The following is a 20,784-nucleotide window of genomic DNA, read 5'->3' on the forward strand; positions in this document are numbered from 1 at the left end:
TTTTGACTTGCTCCTCTAATTAGATTGTTAAAAGACACTGATTAACAGTCAGGTAAAGACAAATATATGAATCTTTCAGTGTTTATGCTAGTACTACATGTAAACAAACAATTTTGACAGTCATGTTGCCATTTATAAGAAAGGCCAAAAAGGTTTTCAGTATCTATACCTTCATCTTCCAGTACACCAAGCATAAACATTAAAAATTCCTGACAATCTTGCTGAATATTCTGTGTAAATTGACTAGAACCAGAACATATGTCCAAAACATTTCGAATATCAGAAACACTTTGTATTTTACTTTTATCACTACTACATTTCTCATAAACAGAATACAACAATGAACAGAATCTTTTGTTTGGATTTTCAACAATTTGCTGTTGCAAACTTTCAAGCACAAAAACAACATTAACAACTACATTAGCATAGCAGTTGACACCACAACTATTTTCAAACCGATAACCAACATTCTCTTCAACACTGTCCTTTTTCTTTTTGCTTGCAGGCGCAACTTCATCTTGTTTTTTTCTTTCTCTACAGTTTCACTGCAGATATTCTCAAATCTTCTTTTTCTACCTACCACACAGTTTTCAAATACTGGATATTGACCTAAATTGGGTGCATATTCTCTTCTTAACCTATTATACTCTTTCACACAATTTGCATCTGCACTAACCTTTGTCTCATCAAAATCAATCAAGTACAATCCAGATAAAGTTCTGACTCGAGACAAAGCATCATATGCAATACCCTCTTTAAACACGGTACTTTCAATATTCACTAAATCACTGTCTACACTTAAACCTTGAGATTTATGAATGGTCACCGCATATGCCAAACAAACAGGAAACTGTTTTCTGCGTACATACAAATCTTTTACAAGCAAAAACCGAGATGAACAATGACTAAATTGTTGTACTTCAGCAATTTCATCAAATTTGATTTTCAAAAATTCAATCCCATCTCTACATATTTAAGAAAATCAACAATTTTATCCATTGCTCCATTTACTAAACCTTTTTCCACATTCAAATTACGTCATAAAATGACCCTACAGTTTACACATGCATGCAAATTCTTTTCTAAACCAGCAGTTTTATCCAATTTCCTCTTCAACTTTTCAGTCAAAATAATAGTGATTCCTTCATGTTCTATTTTATCAATAGCTTCCAGTTTTATAATTTCTTCATTTTCCAACTTTAACATTTCTTCATTGAATATAGAACATTCACGTAGTGTTGGCATTTAGCAGATTACAGATTTGTTTTCTGCAATTCTTATGTATATTTTCTCTTGGACAATATTTTCATTTGGAAACAAATTGGAAAGTAATCGTCTCTGTAAAGCTTGTTTGCCATGTTCAGTCATTTTTCCAATTCTTATATCTTGAAAAATAGTTCCATAATCAGCATCATTTGCCTGTCGCATATTTGTAATAAGTTCTGTATACTCAAAATATGACCAAATGTTTACATTTCCAATGCTCCCCAAAGACTTTCGGGTATCTTCATGCGACAGTGTTTTAAACACTGGCTGTCATTTTACAGGAGTAAGTTGTAGAAGATCTCCAAAAACTATGACGTGTTTTCCTCCGAATAATATGTCATACTCTGTTTTAAGAATTTGCTGCATTCTTAAATGCACAAAAGCAAGCATTAAGTTTGATACCATGCTTACCTCATCAATAATGAGAAGTTTCATTTTCCTTAAGACTCTTGAAACTTCACAAGAAGCTTCTCCAGATAGCTTGTGGTATTCTAATTTATTTTCATGCTCTAATGGTAGCATTAACAAACAATTTAAAGTAATTCCTTTAATATTGTGGCTGCTAATCCAGTTGGAGCAGTGACAACATAAGACAATTGCGACTCAGTTGTTTTCTGTAGAAACGTTGTAATTACTTTAGTAAAAAAACTTTTGCCTCTTCCAGCTTGTCCACTCATGTACATTCGGACAGGTTCAAATGATGAGCAAGAGCACTCTTTCTTCTCATGAAGTAATCCATGGTCAATCTGTTCTCTTACTTGCTCATATATTCCTTCCTGCTCAAGATTTAGTTGTTCTTCCAAGTTTCCTAAGTTTGTTACATCTTCTTGACCTTGATACATTGCAGTTTCCACCTCTTCCATAGAAGTTGCTTCTTCATTTAGAACAATTGGTTCTCCTAGTGGGTCCTGACTCAATGGAGCAGAAGTTTGACTGTCTTGAGAACTGTCTCTAGCAATCTCAGCTGCAATTCTACCTTCTTGCTCAATTTCGTCATTCAACATTTTCACATAATTAGCAAAACCAGGACATTCTATAGTATCTTTAGTTGCATTGAAGGAATCTTCATAGCTCTCGAAATCTCCAAGTAATTCCAATTCTGAACGCCATGGCTTGTAAAGTTGCAAAAGAGCTAAATAGTAAAATTCCCTTTTGTCAGGTGTTGCCCAACTCAGTTTACTGTGATTAATCAAATGTCCTTTTCTTTGTTTCACCAGACATCCTTCAGAACCAATAACGGCAAATATACCATTATTAATGTTTTCAGTAATATTCCGTTTAAAAATACAGTTTTGCAGCACTTCATAGAGACAAATGTTCTCAAGATGATGATTTCTATTTGGATAATATGTATCCAACATATTTGTTTTCACAATATCTGTACTTTCTGGCTCTTTTTCAGCTAAATATTCAATTTCTTGTACAGATTTAAGAACTCGGTTTCGTGTTGCAGCAAGACCTAGACTCACCCATATGATTCTTCTAGATGTGGAATATAGACTTGCAGATGATAACCGATCTGAGCATTCATACGCTCCAATTTCTCGATGAGCTAACATCTTCAAACTGTAAGTATATAACTTCTTACGTAGACTCTTCTCATGGGAAATCTCTTGCCACATTTCCTTCAATTCCGTCTTTTCTGATTTTGTTATGTAGGATGTTATATATCGAGCAATAGCAATGGAATTGTCCGCAACATATTGAATATCCATATTAGCATTCCACATGGACAAAATGACTGGGTTATAGTCATTTATATATTTTGACTCTTCATTTCTTCTTAAGTTGTAGGTATTTTTTGGAGACTTTCTTGTGATAGTATGTCGCAAAGATGACATACAACTGTTCACTCTTCCTTTTGATATTACAGGTCGTGGAAATGCAAAACGGCATTTGGTGTAGAATTTGTCCTTAGATTTGTACTTTCGACGACAGTATTTCCCACAACGATGGCTTTGGAATCGTAAGACTTGTTGTCTTAAGTCCTTATCTTGTGTACTTTTGGGTATATCACATGTAGCATATTGTTCAATAAAAGACAACACAGTATCATCTGAGTCTGTTCCAAATTTGTGAGCATCTTTGATCCATATTAGCATGTGTATGTGAGGAGCACCTCTTGCTTGATACTCCTTTCTCCAAAAGAATTCCAGAACCTCTCCAAGAGGAGGATTTTTTGTATTGGTGATAAAAGATATCATAGCTTCAATCTATGATTGAAATACCTGCATACATTAACTGGATCCAAAGAGATCAATTCTCCAGGTGTCTTGTATTCAATATTTAGTATATTTGGATTTTCCTCTCAAAGAAATTGAAGTAAATCATCCTAAGCATATTCAGCACAGCTTAGAGTAAGGAACCATGTAGGAGTTCCTAAGTTCCTTAGCATACATTTCAGTTCTCCATGACGACGGTACCAGTACTCATTAGTACCACGCTGACACGCCATGAGATTAATTAGCTGAGATTCCAAAACATTATCTTTCTGCAGTACTTTATCCATGAATTCCTTTGCCGAAACTTTTTGGAGATGTACACCTGTTTTCAATATTTGGTTTACTGCATAAGAAAGTCCAGACAAATCACTCTCAAACAAAAGATGAAACAAATACGGAATACATTGACAAAATCTTGGATCTTCTGCATATAATCTTGATGTCCGGTATTCAGATGCAGGAATCTGCACAGGTCGGTCATCATATCGTCCTCCTTTTCCTGTGGGAAACAATTGAGGGAAACAACGAGCTTCCAAGCTTTTTTCCCATACACTAATGGGACTTCCTTTTGCTTCTTCCATTTTGAATAACTCTATAGTATTCCCCATCACTTCTTTAGAATGCAGTGGATGAACACTGTTATGTTCGTAGATTTCTTCAGTTCTGAACACATCCACTTTTTCAATTTGTCCATATGGCAAGTCACTATCTTCTTCTACAGTTATTTCTTCTTCTCTCACATACACATTTCTGTAATATTGATTATTTTTTACCAGATACAACGTTGCCTTTTTCATTTTCCTAACATCCACTAATTCTTGCCAGATTTTCTTACTCTTAGGAACGCCATTAACAAGAATAACTAAAGGTTCATCCTCTACATTTTCTACACCAATTGTTTCAAAATTTTTCTTTAAATCTAGAGGCAAATATACAACTCTTCCCTTTAATCCTCTCTGTAAATCAGAAGGAGGCAATATTCCTGTCTTAGGCTCCATACGAACAATAGCCTGAAATGGATGCACACATTGAATAAGAATAGACTCATAGGTATTTAAATCCATCAGTTCAGAAGGAATATTTACCAACTCAAGATTATTATGCACAGACCAGGCATTTTGTTCTGGTCTAAGTTGTTATAACAATATTTACAAATACGCTGATCAGAACCCAAATTAAAACAATTCTCAACCAGCAAATAAGTTGCAAAATCCTTCCACTCATTATTATTTTCCTTTTCACTTTTTAAATACAGATCAACAGTCCTGGTCTGATTTTTATAATGAGTTTGTCAACAACACACACAACAATAATTTGGCCTTTCACCTGAAATCACCCTAAACGTTGCAATTTCTTGCTCAAAATTTTCTGTACTACAATGTTGTACATTCTCTTCTACATTTCCTTTTATTAATATCTCAATTTCTGCACTGTCTTCCTCAGCATCAAAAAATAACTAACCTCAATTTCATCACAAACGTTCTTTACACTTGATACAGATCCCTGCAAAAGAGCACTGCTCAACTTTTTTAACATTAGAGCTGGACTTTTTGCATAATACAATCTTCTGACTAATTTCCTCATTTCAGAATGATGTGCTGCTAACAACCTGAAATGGTGAAAAACACTTCGACACACTTTTTTAGAAAGACAAGCCAGAGAATGACCTTGCAAACCAGTATTTTCTCTCACTCTGCAAGAGTCTGCATGAGCTACGGCGCTCCGGTGCTCATGACAAGCTCAGCTCGTCACAGGTGTATTACCTGCCATGGAACGCTCAGCACAGCAGGGGAATTATCCCCGCGTGTGAGCGTTCCACGGCTCATGACGAGCTGAGCTCGTCATGAGCACCGGAGCGCCGTGGCTCATCTCGTCATGAGCATGGAAGAGGTTAGTAGAGAGTGCAAAGTATAAGAAAAGAGAGGAGAAATGTGACCACAGAGAGAAGAGTATTAGAACGAAAAGAAAAGTATGAGAAAACAATAGGGAGTACCTGCAAAGAACAGCGAGAATAAGAAGAAACAGAGATTATAAGAACAGTAGAGTATATATGAAGAAAGAGGAAAGAATGTAAAAAGACACAGAGACAAAAATGTGGAGAAAAGACAATTATAAAGGAAGACTGACCGTATAAAGAGAGAGGGAGTACTATGAGAACACAGTAAGAACCATGACAACAGTGGTGAATATAAAGACAAGAGAGAATATAAAGAGTAGGACAAATATGCAAAAAGAGGACAAGTATGAAAAAAAAGTATAAAAAGAGAGCAGAGTATAGGAAAAAGAAGATATTATAATCAGAGAGGAAGGAGTAAGACGAGATAGGAGGGAGTATGACAACAGAGTGTAGAAAATATGCAAAAAGGTGTGAATATAATTCCTTAATGTACACACCTACACAGTGTGATAGTACCCCAAAAAATTATAGGACCATGCATTTTACCAAAACACATTTACTACTGTAAAATGTTTAAAAAGGAGCGAATATAGGGGCATATTATCAAAGACCGCTGTTAAAATTATCGCGGTTTTAATATCGTCCGTAAACTGCCGATAAAACGGACGATAAAGGGCTTGATAATATGCCCTTGTTGATTCCCATAGAAACCCATGTTCTGATGTTATCATGGGCTTCTTTAGGAAATAACAAAGGCGTATTAACAAGCCCATTATCGCCCATATATGCAATTGCAATCGAAGCCCATGTTAGATGTCCCTCACATCTAACATAGGCTTCGATTGGAATTGCATACAGCATATTATCAAGCCCATTATTGCTGCTTTATCGGCAGTTTTCTGCCGATTAAGCAGCAATAATTTGATTGCCTGTCTTGATAAGATGCCCCATAATTCCTTAATGTACAAACATGCACCACATACATTCCCATACAATTCATCAACTCACCTTTCAAATTGATTTGTAGATTAAGAAGAAAGCCACTCACACAGCAGATATTCTTATACAGAATCTCTCTAGTTCGGTGCACCTGAGCCACGAAATGGAACATTTTCCCTCTCATTTTACACAAACATACATATAAATAACCAATTAAAATCCTTCACACATTATTTCGAAACGAAACACACATTTCCATTGCTTTAACATTTCAAACCTTTCCGACTGACATAACTTTCCACCCTACCATAACAGATCATGCAAAAGTCAACTGTCAACAGAGGTCAAAAGTTCAGCAGTGATAAAACACTGCTCCTCAACAATTTTAGACTATGTATAATAACTTACTTATAAGTACCAATAAAAAGAAAAGCTCTCATTACAAAGAACCAACATATAAACACATAAACTTGATACATATCTGTAAAATATATATTTTTTATTGAGTTTTTTCTTGCTTACGTACGCTTATGAAACGACTTTCAGAATTCGCACAGTACACGTACACTAAATTTACCGTAAAAAACAAATAGCATCTATCACTAATTTATTTCAATCCCCGGGGACCCCTTCCCCCGGGGCTCAAATATAACGTTCACCACCGTGGGGGAAGCCCCAAAACCCCCACGGTCCCAGCCGGATCCCTGCGTCCTTCGGGAGCTGGCATTGCTTTTTGTCAGAGAGACCAGCTTACATGCTGCTCTCTCAGACGAAAAGCAATCTGCTTTCCTACTTGAAAGAGAACTCTCGCCCTACCATAGCAAACAGCAGTGTCCCAGGGATAGGCACCCCGTAACACTACAGGAGCTGCCCTGGAAGGTGGTGGTCCCCAGGGCCATCAAAGGCTCAACAAAGGCCATCAAACATTTTGACCTTCGGATCATTGTAAACCCCCCTAAGCAGTCCTAGGGGGACAGGAAGTCCAATAGCAAATAGCAAACTTTCCCTGTCAATCTACACACTCAATCTACACACATATACAATTAAATAAAAAATCACATTTATCCCCACATTACAACAAAACTAAACACACTTTTATATTGCATGACCTTTTGCACCCTTTCCAACTGACAAAACTTTCAACCCTTCCCCCATTCCACAATCTGCCAGTTACCATAGAAACACTTCAGGGAACACCTAACTCACCATACAGGTGAAAAGTTCATCATACATTATTGCAAATTAAAACAGCAAGTGTGCTTGACTTAAGAATATACCCGATTATCTTATGTAACGTTCTTTTCTATCAGTTTTTCTTAACCAATAAAAATCAGGCCTTTAAAACACAGAAACATTAATCCTAGCTTAGTGTAGAATGGTCTCGAATACCTAATCATTCCTTTTCTTTTTTCAAAACTGCATGTTCTCCACCATTTTTGAAAAAATCTTCCTTTTCTAACTCCCATTTCAATTACAGAGACCTTCAGAGTGCATCCGGACCTCTCTTCAAGATGCTTACACTGTGGATTGTGGGACACCAAATGTAGACATTAAATGGATTGGACAGAGAGGATTAAAGTGGCACCAATTGATACCATTGGTGAAATCCTTTTTGCATCTCCTACACCCTGACCTCATAATTGTGCACTGGGGTGGCCATGACCTAGGCACTTTGACAGGAATAGGTCTGAAAATGCTTATGAAGGACACCTTTGCAAAATTGATGACACTGTTCCCCAAAACTGCCTTTGTATATTCTAATATATGCCAAAGGCAGAAATGGAATCGGTCCAACCACTATTGTCCAGAGATTGAAAAAGCTAGGAAACATGTGAATAAATTTGTTCCTGCCTTTCTCCGAGACTTTAGAATGGGGTCCATCTACCACAACAATCTACGTTTCAATATCCATGACATTTATAGGAGAGATGGTGTACATTTTACAGATGAGAAAAATAGAGTCTTCCTCTTGAACTTTAGACTCTGTATTGGTACTTACTTGTAGGTACTAAAATCTACCAATAAACACAAGGGCTCTTTTTAGAGCCATCCAACATCTAAACACATACACTTCATAAATATCTTTAAAATATTCTTCTTTTTCTTCCTTCAGTATGCTTACGAGACGACTTCCAATCTTCGCACCGTACGTCGTCCATACGTGCTTGGTACGCGTACGATAAATCTAACATAAAAAAATAGCCTTTATCACTAATTTTTCATAATCCCCGAAGAACCCCATCCCCCGGGGCTCAAACGGAACGTTGCGGACCGTGGGAAGAGCCCCAAGGCATCCACGGTCCCACCAGGCTCCCCACTTCCTGCGGGAGCCGGCAATGTTTTTCGTCACAGACAGCAGCTTACATGCTTGCATTCTACTTTCAAAGATGATTTCAACAGTTATACATGTTATAAAATAATATAGTACTGCACGCTAAAGGAGAAAAGTCAGCACAATTATAATAGAATAGAAAATAGAAAAAAAAAGACTTCTACACTCAACAAAATCGTAAGCACACTTCACAGTTTAATTTAAAAGCACCCTACCACAACTAGTTTTTGAAACGCAGTATACAATAAAATGCATCACAAAATAGGCTACATACATAGTGACTGTATCGTAATGTCACATAGAAAAAAGAAATCCACTCTTACGCTATCAGTAAAACACAACAACAGTACAAGGGCCAAAGTTCCATTGTAGTGATTTTCTTAGTTACAGGTCTAGTTGTCAGATCGACACACACACTCCCTCATGGCTGCTATACCCCCACACCACACCCATTCAGCGCATCCGTCACTACACACGTGACCCTATGTATAAAAAAGACGGAGCGCACGTGTTGTACGCCATTTTAGAGTTCTTCCCAAAGCACCGAACAAGGGGCCCACTACTATATGCGTGGCCTCTTTGGTCACTGAGTTAGTGGTGCCCAAAAGCAGTGAGCGGGTGAAGAACCTGCGATGATGATGATGGGAGCATGAGTATGTCGTTAGCCATACAGATATCAAGACTCGGCACCATATATGAGACTTCTTTGTTGGAGATCGGGACTACATCGTGAAGAAGGTGTCTTTTCCACGAAAAGGTGAGCAGTGAGGCTTGAGTATGCATCGGAAGGAGTCAAAGGGTTGTAGCTGACAACATACAAAAATGCGACTAAGTAATTTAGACGAACGTATTCCGACATAATCTATTAATTTACATGTTTACATTTTTTTTTCCCAATAGTAATAACGTTTTTCTAATCGCTGAAATGTTCGGAATATATTCACAATACAAAGAGTTCGTAGAAATGTGACAATCAATGCGTCTATAAAAGCGCGATATTATCTAACTCCAAATTAATATTGTAACAATTACCAATCGTAACATCTTTCTTTTAATATCTTTTAGATGTCCAGCTTCACGATGGATTATGTAACACGGACGACGGCAATAGCACAAGGTGAGCAAAAAGCTTGTTTCTGAAACAACAACAACTTATCTGTCAAAGGAAAGAATCTGTAGAATGCACCAAGTGCAAAAAAAAAACATTGGGCTAATGGGGCTTAAGCTAGGATTTTGTGGCAACAGATAAAAGAGGGTTTTAAGTTGAATAAGTAAGAATAATAACAAGCAAGGTGCGGAGCACCAGGTGAACAGTGCGCGAGTAGGTGGGCGGAATCACCCATCATAACCGATCATAGACATTACAAGGAGTGACTATCCTTATTATTCGCAGCACCAATTGATCAGATCACAAGATAGTACAACACGGAGTGCTCCTCACGCACCCAATAACTCTAACAGCTTAAGCTAGGATGACATAGCTTCTTGGGCCCACACACAGTCGCACCCAAGAACGTCACAGGTCTTTCAAACACATTTTGCTTGTTAATGAGACTTTGATATTCCCCCCTGCTTACAGCCCCTGCAGCTTCACTCTTGCTTGAACTCAAGCCCCCACCCCAAATTTTTGCTAGCCCCCACACCCCCAATATTTTTGACTGTGTTTGCGCCTCTGGCTTCACGTACCCCTCCCCTGTCGTGTGTGTCTCTCCCACGTTTTAATGTCCTTTTTTTCAGTTTTGCTTTCTCACTCTCTCACATCGTTTCTCTTTCTTTTTTAAAGTTTTGGACTTTGCTACCTCCACTCTGCTCTATACAACCATATCTAAATTGAAATGATTAGCTCTCTTTATTACAGTGAAGGCTTCTTCCACACGTAGACCACCATCTTTCAATCACTCTCTGTGACATCATTTCTCTTTCTCTTTTAAACTTATAGAAAATGCTGTCTGCTTTGACGTGTAGAAGCAAAGGTGTCTTCAAATTGTGAATTGCACTGGCCGCAGTGTTTATACAACTGTAAGCACAGAGGCCTAAATATACAATGCCTTCATTTCAATGCATTAGAAATAAGTCAGCCTATTTACAATCACGTTCTGCCACTTTTGTGTCACTAACGCAATAGGCACTTCATATAGACACCACTTGAACGCGGCACTATAACGGAACTGAAATGTACTAGGCACACTGCACACGTAAATCTGTAGTGTTACCTTCATTTGTGAAAGTAGACATTCAGCAGTGTGCAGCAGCTTCACTGTGTAAAATGTATAATTACCTCCAAGCAGTGAAAACAGATAGGTTACAACAGTCTGACAAACAGATCTACAAGCTTATTACGCCACTTTTCTATCACTTTTAACATGGGAAAAGTGACACGAGCAGCTTCTAAATCTACGTCTGACTTTTCAAGAAAAAATCTCAACTCCACACTCTGCGAGACAGTTTTAATTTTGTTTTCTCTCTCTCCCTCACTCTCTGTGACATCATTTCTCTTTATCTTTTAAACTTACTGACACTGCTGTCTCCTTTGACTTGTAGAACAACACCTAAACTGAAGTTGTGAATTTCACTGGCCGCAGTGTTTGTCTGCAGTGTTTATACAACGGTAAGCACAGAGGCCTAGATATACGATGTCTTCATTGCAATGCATTAGAAATAAGTCGTCATATTTACAATCTCGTTCTGCCACTTTTATGTCACTAACGCATTAGGCACTTCCTTATACACACCACTTGAATGCCGTGCTATAACGCAACTGAAATGTACCAGGCACACTGCTCACGTAAAATCGTAGTGTTACCTTGACTTGTAATGCTTCAGCTCATTTAGTCACATCTACATAATTCTAATTTTCTTTTTTGTTTTGCAGATTACCAATCGTACATCTTTTGGAGTTGTTTTTTTAAAGTTATTTTTCTAGTTGTTTATAATATAGTTATCATTAAGTTTCGTTTACAGTTATTATTTTAATAAAAGTTAATAAAAAAAACTACATACTTCTTTTTCTTTGTGGGGGGGTGACGACCCACAATAAAAATAATATTTATAATGTTGAAGTACTATAGTAAGATGTTCAAGACTAGGATTGAAAAGTACTGACTTATATTTTCTCTGGATACACTACGACATGGTAAAGAAATCAAACTAAAACTAAACAATGTGTACCACATTTACAAACCTCTTGCGACATTTCCCCATGCAATGCCTATCCCCTACAAAATTAAGTGTGTGCACCTCAATGACGCCCCTCAAACCACGGAAACCATAACCCCACAAAGACTTCTATATTGTATGAGAGGGGCTGCATGGCCCTCCACCTGGTGCCCTGGAGTCCACCAAGCCCAGACCTGGTTTCTGCAGTGTCCTGGGGGGAAACAGCCATTACAACGCCTGATCGTCACCACGAAGCCATTAGCACGCATATGGGTTTACAACACATGCTTTTACAACTAGTATGCATTTACCAAGCATGATAAACACATAATCATAATAATGTCTTTGTGTTGACAAATACGCGTTGTAATGGCTGTGCCTTACCTCCTTCAAATTAGTTTCTAGGTATACGTGTGACCAAGTCTGATAAGATCGGAGGCCAAGGACAAACACCGTGGTGTCTGTGGCAGGAAATCTCATCGATCACAGAGAAAATATGCGGAGGGTAAAATGAAAGTAACAGGTATAATAAAAATAACGGAGGAAAACTACTAAAATGGCGGTGGACGTAGTATGTAATCAACCTTTGGCGCCTCGACACTACATTTCAAATAAATATAGATACAATATGTTTATTAATATATTACAAAAGTATAGCAGCGGATGACACACACGGCCCGGGAAAAAAGAAGCAGCAAATTTAATACCTGAAATGAGGAGAGGTTTGCTTGGCGAACTTGAAGAAAAAGAAAAAAACGTGGGCTTGGAAACAAGGCTGCGAATGCTTAGAGAGTACAACTGGTGCACAAAAAAACCCGGAAAGTTTTACATACCATCATAGAAATATAGCTCTTTTTTAACCAGTAAAGTTAGTTCTTAAAAATAACTTTTTTTTTTACTCCAATGCCCCCACGATCGCAGACGGCTCCCCGCGTCCTTCGTGAGCCTGCATTAATTAATTAATGCACCTTATATGCTGCTCTCTCTTTCGAAAAACAATCTGCTTTCTTGAAAGAGAAAACAGATTAACTGGCTCTCTTTTTCAAATAGGAAAGCGGTTTCCTGTGGTAAAGTGAAAGCGGCGACGATACCGCCCTACCATACCAAACAGCAGTGTCCCGGAAGTACGCACCCCGAGACACTGCAAGAACTGACCCTGGAAGATGGTTGACCCCAGGGCCACCAAGGGTTCCAGGAGGGGGGCAGCAGGACCCCCTCCCATCATTAAAAAACCCCGGGAGTGCAGGTACCCGGGGCTGGAAGGTCATTTTACATACTACTGCCCCAGGAAGGAGGCGGTCCCCGCGACGTGTACGGGGGGAGAGATAGGGAGAGCTGAAAACACACTTTAAAAAAAAAAAAATATTAAAAAAAAGCTTCGTCGGGGTGACAGTCCCCGAGACTGAGGGGAAGAGGATCGTAACCGCCCCGCATACTTCAAAATAAAACCACAGAGGGGTTGTGTTCCCCGGTGCTTGATGCACCTTACAAGCCCCCCACTATGAAAAAAATTGACCCCGAAATTTGCCCACCCGGAACCTAATGAATAAAACGGACTTCTATTTTTTATTTCCCTTTTCCACCGCGTACATATACCATACACGTACCCCCGATTTTGTATTAAAAAATAAATAAAAATCAAGCCTAAAGATCCATGTACGACCCCCTGAGCAAGCCCAGAGGGTCAGGATATTTCTACCCTGCCCCTTTTCCTTATTTCTCAACTTTGTTTTACTGTTTTCTTGTGAGTCGCTTCTAGCGACAAACAAGATGGCTGCCAACACTTCCTAGTTTGGAATGTTCATGCACAGTTGTCAGCCAATCAGCATGCAGCTCGTGCTCGTAACTGTACGGATTTCCGTACACGTGCTGTACTCCGTCTCTAGATATCGCTATGATTTTACTTGTAATTTTCTAAGGAACTACTGACCGGATTTACACCATTTAACAAAAAGTACAATCTGCGAACCGAACTCTACCTCTCTGCCAAATTTGGTGTAATTCCGTTCAGCCGTTCGGGCTGTATCCCTGGCTAAAGGTCCCTTTGGAAAATTCCATGGGGAAAACATGTTTTGGGACCCCCCCTTTTTTCTCGGCCCCCACTTGACAAATCACCCCCAAACTTTCTGGGAAGGAGCGGAACCGAGCATGCCATTTTCTTGGAGAAATTGGTGAAGATTCATCCACCGACGCCAAAGCTATTCCAAATAGAATGTTATGGATTTCCTTTGGAAAGTAGGTCCTAACTATAACTACTTACTGGCGACCGCCACTAGGTTTTATATATATATATATATATATATATATATATATATATATATATATATATATATATATATATATATTTCTGCAATACCTCGCAGTGCTCCACCCCTCAGGTTAATTACAAGGCATGAACCAACTTTGTTGCAGCATACAGTTTATTTCCAAAATAAACAGCTAGTCATGACGCGTTTCGACCGTCCCTGCGGCCTTGGTCACATGACAATGCAATATGCTCAGCCCATTTTAAAGTGCAAGTGCATCACATGTCTAACTGGACATATAAAAAATACTTTCAGTATAAATACTGTTAAAAAAGTCAAATGCAGTTTCTCACTTATATCCGTATAAATACGATAACTTATTTGTGCAAAAGACAGTTTATAAATCATTTCAATCTTCAATAGTTTTGTTTGGACAATAATAATAGCATGTTTCAATCACATGTGTACTACCAGCTTAAATGCTAGTTCCCTATTCCAAAACATAATTCATTTGACCTGTGTCCATTTGACATGCGTTTTAAATTCAAAAATTAACACGTGCTCACCATAACGTGCATAAACTACAAATTTTTTAAAAGAAACTAAAAAGTTCTATTGTTTCAAAAAATAATGAAACTACTTAATAATCATTATAAATTATAATAGAACTGCACAGGAAATATACATACATATATAAGCATTGTTTGAGTCACTTAACACTATGGACAAGTCATATCCAATAGGACTACTATTTCTAGATAGACACCTCAAAACATATTATGTCTATCCAATATTTATATGTTGTCCCTCGTTCAAAGAAGGGTCCCCGTCAATGATAATACTAAAGTGGCCTAGTGCAGTAGTGCAATACAACTAAAGTGACTCGTGCTTATAAAAGATGATAAAACCACGAATAAATATCAATTTTCAATTAATAAATATACTGGTTCAATTCATTATCCAATGTTGCGATAGATAGATCAAGAGGGAAATTCATGTATATGATATCAGAGGGACAATTTCAGATGAATTCATACAGTACTTTGATGTGATTGGCAATATATCAAAATCAATTCATTTACACAGCACCTTAATTGATGGTGAAGTAAAAAATGAAATGAAACAACAATAAGAACAAACCTACTATAAAAGGATATCGGTGACATGACTAAAACCAGCTATCTAAAAGACATATGGATAAAATCGACCCTAATATCTAAAAGACGGCTAAAATCAATCATGGGTCATTGTATATATATTGCACTTGTAATATTTTCTTTAAAAACTCTAATCGTATAAAAGGAATAAATATGTTTAAATACAAAACGTGCAAACATAGCAATGTAGTACCCACATTTCCTATTTGTCCTAACCACAATGTTGGGTGATATATGCCTTCTCTTCCTAGCCTACATTCCCATTAACGACCTCACATATAAAAGATTTTTTATTATTTAAATTATAAATATGTGTGAAGGTCTTCTGTGGTGTTCAATCCTCCAGGCCATTTGGAATCGAATTCCAGGATGTAGTTCATTTCAGTTCTTCGCATGCAGGCCTCTCTATCCATTCCTCTTTTAGTTACTGGGATGGATTCAATTGCGTAATATTTTAAGCATTGAGGTTTACTATTGTGACATGCCTCAAAATGCCTCGCAACCGGATAGCTCTGGTCTTTATTTGTTATAGCACGCAGATGCTGCAAGATTCTTTTATGAACCTGCAGCTTCGTGCTGCCTACATATTTCAAATGGCAATCACACTCCAGGATGTACACACAATATTCTTTCTTACATGTAAGGTGTTGCTTAATCTCCCTTGTTGCCCTTGGGATAACCGTGGTGTATTTCTTAGTGTTCACACCATGTTGACATGCTTTACATGTAAGACATTTGTAGAATCCCCTACTGGGAGGCCGCCAGGGTTCTTTTCCAAGACATTCCTGGCTTTTTTTAGTTAGAATTGTGCCCAGACTCATACCTTTTAAGATAAGTTATCAATGGATTGGCGGGCATCAAATCTCCAATAATGGGGTCGTCCTGCACAAAGTGCCAATTTCGTCTGACTATACTCCTTAGTTCCTTTTCCTGTTTGGAGTATGTCAGTACTAACTGAACTGAGTTGTTGTCTACACTCTGAATTGGGCTTATTTTCGGGTTGTACTTTAGGAGATCACTTCTAGCTTTTTGCCGTGATTTTCTTATGGCGGTTTCTACTGTCCTAGTGCTGTATCCTCTATCCACAAATCTAGATAAACTTTCTTGTTGTTTCATGATCATATCATCATCATTACTACAAATACGGCGGATGCGAAGCATCTCACCGTATGGTATTGATTTGATCAAATGTTGTGGATAGGCACTCGTTGCATGTAATAGAGTGTTTCCCGCCGTTGGTTTTCTAAAAAGGGTAGTACTAAGAACATTGTTAGATAAAAAAACCTGCACATCTAAGAATGTTACCGATTTCTTGCTAATACTAGAGGTAAAATTCAAGTTAAGATCATTCACATTTATTTCCTGTATAAAATTTAAAACACTGTCTTCAGATCCATGCCACACTATAAAAAGATCATCAATGAAACGAAGCCAAGAAACTATATTGGATGTACAGTAGTGCATATATTTACGCCTGAGGACCAGTTCTTCCCACCACCCCATAAAGAGGCACGCATAACGTGGGGAGAAACTGGCCCCCATGGCTACACCCTGGACCTGCTGAAAAAATTGGCCATTGAACATAAAATAATTATTTTCTAGACAGAAGGATAGCATTTCCAGAAGCATTTTTGTGTGGTGAGTTAATTCCATTGGCCTGCTGCTTAAATAATATTCACATGCTCGCAGGCCATCCCTATGTTTGGTGCAAGTATACAGGGAACTCACGTCCAATGTTACTAGGAGGAAATCTGATTTCCACTCAATCTCTTCAATTTTGGGCAGGAAGTCACTTGTGTCCTGGACATATGAATTCAAAGATTTCATATGTGTCTGTAAAAAGTAATCAATGTATTTGGATAGATTCTCCAAAGGCCCACCGCATACCACAATTGTTGGTCTTCCTGGCGGTTCAGTAAGATTTTTATGGACCTTTGGTATAAAGTATATGTAGGGGACTAGTGGGTGATGCTTTTTAAGGTACTTAAACTCATCTCCACTCAACATACCTAGTCCCTTCCATGCCACCAAATTTTTGCACAGATTTTCCTGCATCATCCTGTATTTTTGCGGATTGCTTCTTCTGTAACAGTGGAAATCATCCAACTGGCTATATGCTTTCTGAAGATAATTTTGATTGGCCATAAGACGATGTTCCCGCCTTTATCTGAATTGCCGATTACCAATTCTGCCTCCTGTAACTTCTTTACCAATTGATTCAGTTTCCTTTCTTGACTTGTGTATTTTTTCTCTTTTTCATTGTTTACACGGGCCAACTTTTTTATTTGCATCACCACTGCCTCACTGAAAGCGTCAAGCCCATCACGAGCTGCCAGGGGGATGTACTTTGTTTTTGGCTTGAATGGGGTATTTGGTTTCCTCTGACCACTTAAGGCCACTCTTTCTTGTGTCCCCATATTATCCTCACTTCGCAACTGGCACATGTCATGGAAAAGGCCAATATCACTCACTGTCAGTTCTGCGGTGTCCACTCCAGACTTTGGTGGCTCTATGACTGTACTTGATGGTTTATGCAAGAACTGTTTTTTTTGTTTCAATTTGAGTATGTACTGATAGACATTTGCCCTTGTTCTTGTGTAGCAGAAGTTCGATTCTGGGCAAAAACTCAAGCCTAGACTAAGGGGTAAACATCCTTTACAACGCAACTTTTACCACGCAGTGCCTTTACGACGCAACTTTTACAACGCAAACCATTACAACGCATTGCGCTGGGGGGCGCTCTAGGATATGGAATAGGTTTAATGTACTATCCAACACCTTCCCTACTATCCACGGGGACTGGAGTTGGAATAGTAAATTAAACTATTCACTATCCAGCGCCCAAAAGCATTATGCGTTGAAAAGGTATTCGTTGTAAATACCGCGTTGTAAAGGCATGCGATGTAAAAGCATGCCTTGTAATGTCATACATCCAGACTAAGGAGTTGTTTCTCTGCTGTGGTCAATTCTATGGAACTCAGGTTAATTATGGATTTGGATTTAATTACTTCTGTTGCATGCAGCACCTGAGTGTTTCCACCAGACTCTGTTTGTGGCTCATCAGCAGGGTTTATTGCAGTGGTTTCCGGGTTGCTCCCCGACCCCGACCACGTTTGTTTTGATCTCCTTTGCTTTGCGGCATTGCGCCTGCCCCATCTACGTTGGGACTTTATTGCACGGTTTTGCCCTTGAATCGTGACCTTAGGGTATCTTTTCTGCTTTCTTTTAAAATCTCCAATTCTTCCCCCAGAGTCAGTGCAACGTTGCTTTTTGTTCTTGATCCTTCATTGTCTGAACCACTTTCTACAGCGGAGCTATATACCACTGAATCATCATCTGCCGGTTGGGCTGTCACTGTATTTTTTGTGCCGCATTTACTTGCTGTGACCGCTCTTAAGTTGTCATAGCGGCGCGCTAATGTAAATATCTGCCCATTGGCATAATCGTCTCTGTCCCTCTTGAATTTATGAATTTTTTTGGTCTTAATTTTTTTTCCTCTTTTGCCAATCTCATTACCATCTCCTCCCTCGATTTAGTGATCTCTGTGGTCTCTTTTTCACCTATTTGTAATTTGATTGTGTCTTCTAAGGCATCTATTCTCTTCTGTAGCTCCTCCCTGTCGATCTCAGCAAATTGGACTAAAATCTGCATTAGCGGACGCGATGAGTCCAAATTGCACTCGCCCCATGCCACCATCATGAGAGGATTCGGAGCCTCGTAGTTGGGGGCCAGCATAATGCGTAGCCCCCTAGGGACTCTCCCAACATCAAGGAATCTCTTTAGTGAACGTGCCTCCCACCATTTTGATTGCTCATTACGTTTGAGTTTTTCCAACTCCTTGAAGACATTTCTGATGTTGCTTGATTCTACCACGCTTGGCTCCCATCCAGTTCCTTTGTTGACATTGGCTTCATTTTCTATCTCATCAGAGAACATTTCCTGTGCGGCGAGCTCCCGGGCTCTCCGTGCATCGCCTGACATCACTGCTTACTTGGGTTATACTATTCTGTGCTTGCTTGACACACAGAAACTGACTTTATGTTCGTAACAAATCTTTGGTGGCGTGTTGCCAACCTCGTTCAGTTTCGTGCGCACACCTCCCCTCTCCAGTCAGCCACAAGTGTATGCGTATAGCGTCCCTACCGCAGCTGCAGTTTTCTCTGAACGCGTTCTCGGTCCCTTCGCCTGCTCACACCAACGGCACCCCAGGTCCCTTTTCTCCGCGTTTCTGATTTCTGCAAGCCGCTGGTCGCTTGCTCTTTCCGGGTATTTCTCCACCCGCTTCTGGCTGATTGGATGGCTTCACTCCTTCCCTTAGATGGGACTTGAAAGGTGCCCCCGGGGTCCCCGTCAAAGCTCCACCAGCCGGCAGAGTATAACGGAGACTGGAGACACAGTAGACTGCTTGCCGCGAAGCCTTCTTGTAGAGGAGGGGGCTCAACACCGGCAACAGTCAAATGCCGGTAATTATCTGCAATACCTCGCAGCGCTTCACCCCTCAGGTGAATTACAAGGCATGAACCAACTTTGTTGCAGCATACAGTTTATTTTCCAAATAAACAGCTAGTCATGACGCGTTTCGACCGTCCCTGCGGCCTTGGTCACATGACAATACAATATGCTCAGCCCATTTTAAAGTGCAAGTGCATCACATGTCTAACTGGACATAGAAAAAATACTTTCAGTATAAATACTGTTAAAAAAGTCAAATGCACGTTCTCACTTACATCCGTATAAATACGATAACTTATTTGTGCAAAAGACAGTTTATAAATCATTTCAATCGTCAATAGTTTTGTTTGGACAATAATAATAGCATGTTTCAATCACATGTGTACTACCAGCTATATATATATATATATATATATATATATATATATATATATATATATATATATATATATATATATATATATATATATATATATATATATATTCACTGAAAAAAACATAGGTTTGACAGACGTTATAGTAAGGAGTTAGCATTTAAAAAACCTTTGAAATTCACCATAGGTTTCAGGGATGTTATAGTTAGTTGGACATTTGACTCATAGAAAACCAGAGTAATTCGCCTGTTATAGTTATTTGAGCTAACTATAACTCGCTGGCCCGCAATGCACTGCTGATGATGTCACATATTACATCACTCATGAGAAGGGCAGTGACATCACTGGTTACATCACTGATGACATCATCCATGTGAAAATCTGATGCACCTTCTCACACCCTAATATAACCTTTGATATAACGTCTCCAATATACAGAATACCATTTTCGAAACCATGGACACACCAATACCAGTTACTACATATGTAGTTACTGATTTTTAGGTCTACACCTACATCCACTCATTCACCCATACAATCACTCAAACATTCAGGCACTCATCAATACAGCACCATCATACGCACTCATACACTCATACACCTATACACCCACACACTGCCACTCTCCCACGGAGTTACCCACACACCTAGTCAGTCATGCAAAGAATCAATCACACTCCCATTTACTCACCTATACAGTTATACACACACCACCTCACTTATTCAAACATATACTAACACAT

Source organism: Lissotriton helveticus, chromosome 10, assembly GCF_964261635.1.
Source record: "Lissotriton helveticus chromosome 10, aLisHel1.1, whole genome shotgun sequence".
Taxonomy (NCBI): Eukaryota; Metazoa; Chordata; class Amphibia; order Caudata; family Salamandridae; genus Lissotriton; species Lissotriton helveticus.